Source organism: Mirounga leonina, unplaced genomic scaffold, assembly GCF_011800145.1.
Source record: "Mirounga leonina isolate KUSES-001 unplaced genomic scaffold, KU_Mleo_1.0 Mir_454, whole genome shotgun sequence".
Classification (NCBI taxonomy): domain Eukaryota; kingdom Metazoa; phylum Chordata; class Mammalia; order Carnivora; family Phocidae; genus Mirounga; species Mirounga leonina.
In genome coordinates, this window is record NW_023270763.1 from 5,435,913 (window position 1) to 5,441,998 (window position 6,086).

The following is a 6,086-nucleotide window of genomic DNA, read 5'->3' on the forward strand; positions in this document are numbered from 1 at the left end:
CCCAGGTTCCGCTCTCCCCTTCGGGGAAGGCCTGTCTTGCTCTACAGTTTGCACAGACTTTGAGCCCCTTAAACCTTCCTGAGTGCCAGGCGCTGCCTGGGATGCAGGAGGGCCAAGGGCGGGCCGGCTGCCCTGAGTGCCCGCCGTGTCCACTAGATGGCGCGCTGGCTGCGCGGGTGAGCGCCGCACGGCCGTCCCCTCCGCTTCCCCTCGCTTGCCACGGTGGAGAGCACCTGCTCTATTGATCTCCGCTGCAAGCCCAACGCGTAGGTGAGGATACTGAGGCAGGGAGGCGAAGTGACTCACCTGCTAGCCGTTAGTCCCTAATTACTATCAGCCATGGGTTCTGGCATTCTACCCGACATGCCCAAACTTCCCCTCTCCCTGGATCAGTAGCTCTTGATCTGTTTTAGAGGCATCTTTTGACAACCTGGTGAAAGCTCTAGGGACCCTCCTTGGAAAAGGTTTGAAAGTAATTTCATAGGCTTCAAGAAGAGCGCAGAAGGGCGCCTGGGTGGCTCAGTTGGTTAAGCGACTGCCTTCGGCTCAGGTCATGGTCCTGGAGTCCCAGGATCGAGTCCTGCATCGGGCTCCCTGCTCGGCGGGGAGCCTGCTTCTCCCTCTGACCCTCTCCCCTCTCATGCTGTTTCTCTCTCTCTCTCTCTCTCTCTCTCAAATAAATAAATAAATAAATAAAATCTTTAAAAAAAAAAAGAGCACAGAAATAGATTAAGAACTTCTTTCCTACATGTTTGCAGTGTATGCGTCTGATTTGGGGCTTATAGTTAATTCCTAATTTTTGGTTCCCGATACGAATCTAACCATGGATGCCACCCATTCATTCAAGAGCACCTACTATGTGCCAGGCACTGTCCTAGGTGCCTTTATGGAGCTTCCGTTCTAGAGGGGGAGGGGACATGGTAAACGTTGACCAAATTGTACTAGCCATTGGTGTCATTCTCTCAACAGTTCCAGTTCTCCCTGTCCTAGGTAGCAGGATTTTACTCCCTGGCCTTCTTAGGGTTGAGTGAAACCATGTGGCCAGTCCTGGCCAATTAATGGTGAGAAGTGACGTGTTATTCTGGGCCAGAACTTTTAATGGCAGGTGTGAGACCCTTCGGAGTGTTCCTTCTGCCCCCTGACATGGCAACCAGAAACATTTCACACTGAGGCTGTGCAGTCAGCCCAGATCCCCGAGACATGCAGCATGAGTGAGAAATCAACATTCGTTTTTCTAAGTCACTGAGACTTTGGGGGTGTTTCTTGCCACAGCATGACCTGGCCTATTCTGATACAACGATTAAAAAAAAAAAACAGGGAAATAATATAATTACATAGATTGCCAGAAGGAGATCAGAGCCCCGGGGAAAAGAAAAAATTGGGTAGGATAAGTGTGGAAGGGTGGGGGGGTAGATGGAAGGGCAAACAAGGTGGGCTTCACTGAGAAAGTGGTCTTGGAGAAGGAAGCACGCCGTTCAGGTGTCCGCAGAGAAGAGTATCCCAGGCAGGGGGAACGATCAGAACAAAGGCTGCAGGCATGTCTGATGGTTGATGTGACTGAGACGGGCTTTGGGGAGAGGTCAGGGAAGTAACAGAGCATCATCACATGGGGCCTTGGGGTCATGTAAGGATGTTGCCATGTTCTCTGAGTGAAAGGGGAGCCGTCGTAGGGGTGTGAGCTCAAACACAACATGATGCGATTCACATTTTCAAAGGATCAGTCCAGCCTCTGGGCTGAGACCAGACAGTGAGTGGGGGTGGGGCAGGATGGAAACGGGGAGGCCCAGTAAGAGACTACTGTGTATTGCAGGTGAACATTATTGGTGGCTCATGAGCGGTGGTGCCAGCAGAGGTGATGAGAGGAGGTCCGATGGTCAGATCCTGGATGTAGTTTGAAGATGGAACCAGGAGATTTCCTGATAGATTGGATGAGGAATGGGACGGATTCAGGGTTTTTGGCATCATCAAATAGGAAGATGGGATTGCCATCAGCCAAGGGTGGGGGAGGTTGCGGATGGAGGAGGTTTTGGGGGGAAGAGGAGGAGTTTGGCCATGTTAAGTTTAAAATGTCCATTAGACCCCCAAGCGAGGATACGTGGGGAGCACTGAATATATGAGCCCGGAGCTGGGAGAATATAAACTTGAGAATAGTTGATGGAAAGATGGTATCAACAGTTTAAGGTTTTAAAACATTTTGGCTGGTTATAAAGAGAAACTTTTAAGTGCAGCATTTTATACACACAGACACGGGGCTGATTCTAAGGACTTTAGGTGAGAATTATGGAAGATGAGGGTAGCTTACCTTTGATGGTGTCAGAGGAGTTTTGTTCTCTTTTAGGAATGTCAAGGGCATGATCCATTACATCATGCAATGTTCCCTCCACCCCTTCATCTTCTTCTTTTGAAAAATTTTTAAAGATTTTATTCATCAGAGAGAGAGAGTGTGCAAGCACACAAGCAGGGGGAGCGGCAGGCAGAGGGAGAAGCAGGATCCCTGCAGAGCAAGGAGCCTGATGCGGGGCTCGATCGCAGGACCCTGGGATCTTGACCTGAGCCGAAAGCAGATGCTTAACTGGTTGAGCCACCCAGGCACCCTCCTTCGTCTTTTTTCTAAATCCTGGGAAAAGCTCTGCTTTCCCTGAGGAAATGAATATGCTTCCTCTTTCCCCAAAATGAAAATCATGAAAAGAGTGTGTGTCTCTTGGGACGCCTGGGTGGCTCAGTCGGTTAAGCGGCTGCCTTCGGCCCAGGTCATGATCCCAGGGTCCTGGGATCGAGTCCCACATCGGGCTCCTTGCTCAGCAGGGAACCTGCTTCTCCCTCTCTCTCCCTCTGCTTGTGCTCTCTCTGTCAAATAAATAAAATCTTTAAAAAAAAAAAAAGAGTGTGTGTCTCTTTTCTCTTTAGCTGCCAGGGAGCTCAGAGTCAAATTAGAAACTCAACTGTAATACATTAACCACTTGGGCCTGTAGGGTCTGCATATTTGTGTTTTTACTTTCCCCCACCTTGACTTCCTACTTTTAATTCCCAGTCTTAGTTTTAAAGTTTTTACTTTATCAAACCTGTTCTTGCTAGAATTGTCTCACATCTCTAAGGAATGAGGGGGAGTGTAAAAAAACAAACAAACAAAAAGAAGTAAGCATAATTGAATAAATTTGCTTTTTAATAACAATACAACTCATTTATAAGTAAAAAGGATATTGGAAATTTGTCTCTAAAGTAATTTTCTATGTGCAGAGTTGTATATTCCAGCTGACTTTCATTATAAAATTGAAAATGTGTTCCTTGAGGAAAAAGAATGCTAGTCCCGAAATGTTATAAGAATCACTTTAAAATTGCAGCAAATAGATAAATTCACATATTTTAAAGCAAATAAACAAGTTATTGCAAGATTCTGAGAATAACATGCAAAAGAGGTCAAAATACAAAATGCAAAAGAACTAGAGTTGTTTTTATGTTTTAGTCCAGTGGTTTAAAAGTTGCAGGGGAAGGATGTGAGTTTTCCTAACAGGACACTGTTCAATGACACTGTGCAGCCCGTGCTTTCTGGAATCTGCTGAAGCAGAGATTCTCAGACTTCAGGCGGCCTACTGTACCTTCACCTACCTATAGGCACCTGTATTATTAGTCTGTCAGTATTGCTTCTTCAATTCCTTTTCTAAACTCAAACTTATTTAAAGAGGAAACGGTTTAAGTAATATGCCAAAGGTATACATTCATGGGTTTCCTACTTTCTTAAAGCCCATGAAAATCAATTCATAAATATGAGAATTAAAAACTACATGGTGTGGGGCTCCTGGGTGGTTCAGTCATTTCAGCATCTGACTCTTGGTTTCGGCTCAGGTCATGATCTCAGGGTCGTGAGATCGAGCCCTGTGCCTGGATCCACCCTCAGCAGGGAGTCTGAGATTCTCTCTCTCCCTCTGCCCTGCCCCCCATTCATGCACGCTCTCTCTCTCTCAAATAAATCTTTAAAAAGATCTTAAATAAATCTTTAAAAGAAAGTTTAAAAAGATTACATGGTGTGTTCCCCTAAAAGCACCTCCTCCAGCCCCACGCTGCCCAGACGGCATGTGGGGGTTCTGTCCCAGAGGGTAGCTCTGTCCAGGGCTGCTCCCCGCCTTTGGAATTAGCAGTGAATCTTGAAAACAACTCAATAACCTCAGCTGAAGGGAAGAGGGGCCCTGGCATCGGCTGAGGTACTCATAAAAATGGTTCAGCTGGGGGAGAGGAAGCCGCCTCCTAATTCAAGAGAAAATGAGGTGAAGTGGGGATGCTCTTGTTGAAACAATGTAAGGAAGTCCTTGGTGTGATTGCTGAATACAGACCTTGAGGAAGATCTTAGGAAAGCCGGCTTGGGAAGAGGACACCCATGGTAATGTGGCCACCATCAGTTTCCATGCGCCTCCAGGTCTGAGCGGCTATGATGCTCACCCATTTCGGCCAGCTATAGGAAAGCATCCTACGTGTCTGATAGTCTCATACCTGGCTTTTAGAACAGGGCTTCTCCACTGTGGTCCCCGGGCCGGCAGCATCAGCGTTACCTGGGAACCTGTTAGAAATCAGATTCGAGGGGGGCGCCTGGGTGGTTCAGTTGGTTAGGCCGTCTGACTCTCGATTTCGGCTCAGGTCATGATCTCAGGGTTGTGGGATCCAGCGCCACATCGGGCTCTGCGCTGAGCATGGGGTCTGCTTGGGATTCTCTCTCCTTCTCCCTCTACCCCCCACCCCCTGCTTGTGCATGCTCTCTCTCTCTCTTAAATAAAAAAAATTGGGGGGCGCCTGGGTGGCTCAGTTGGTTAAGCGACTGCCTTCGGCTCAGGTCATGATCCTGGAGTCCTGGGATCGAGTCCCGCATCGGGCTCCCTGCTCGGCAGGGAGTCTGCTTCTCCCTCTGACCCTCCTCCCTCTCATGCTCTCTGTCTCTCATTCTCTCTGTCTCAAATAAATAAATAAAATCTTTAAAAAAAAAATTGGATTCTTGGGCCCCACTCTGGAGCGATGAGGTCTACCCAGCCCTCCAGGGATTCTGATGGATGCTGAAGTTTGAGAACCACTATTCTAGATTGGTGCCCCATTTTTGTATAGTAAATAGAAGGCTATCAGCAAGAAGATATGAGTTCTAGTCTGCATCTATAGCCAATTAACTGTCACGTAATGTAAAAAAAAAAAAAAAAATCCCCCTGAGCCTCAGTTTCCCCATTTGTAATGTGAGGAAGAGGTTCCCAGCCCCAATGGCACAGTAGGATCACCCGGGCTACCTTTTAAATTCTAATGCTACTGTACCAAAGAATCCATACCATATAATTCTATTTATACTGGGTTCTCGAACAGGCAAAAACTGATCTATGATGAGAACAATCACAACATGCCTGGGGTAGATAGAGGACTGGTGGGTTCACTGGGAAGAGGCAGGAGGGACACTTCTGGGGTGATAGTACTGTTCTGTCTTGCTGGGAATAGGGGTTATAGAGGTGTACGGGTTTGTCAAAATCTATGGAATGGTACACTTGAGATTGTTTTATACATATTTTGCCTCAAAGGGGAGAAAAGGACTGTAAACAAACATTGGATTCTAAATAATATTTGTGCTGAAGTATTTATGGGTGAAATGCATTGACATTACACCTCATTTTGAAATGCATCAAAAAATAAGATGGCTTGCCGGATGGATAGAGGAATGGAGGGTCAGTTAAATTCTTTGAATTTTTCATTAGGTTTGAAAATACATATTTATAATAAAATGTTGGAGGGAAATTCTGATGCTGGTGCCCACACTCACATCTATTAAATCGGGATCTTTCCTAAACTGAGACTTCTACCATTGGAGGGAGATACATTTCTCAAGGGTAACAGGTTCTAAGCCATTGGTGTACCAGGGAGAAGAGACACATCGGGAGATTGTTGGGTTTTATTCCCGACAATGAATTTATTGGGCTGGAATCTTCCCACAGGTAACAATAATGGGAAAGGAATGGGAAATGCACCTGGGCTTCGTTGTTGTTCCAACTGCCCCAACCCCTCAGCTGCAGGCATTCGGTGACCCGCGGCCACCTGGTCTCCAGGTGCAACGTTTTGCGGGCGCT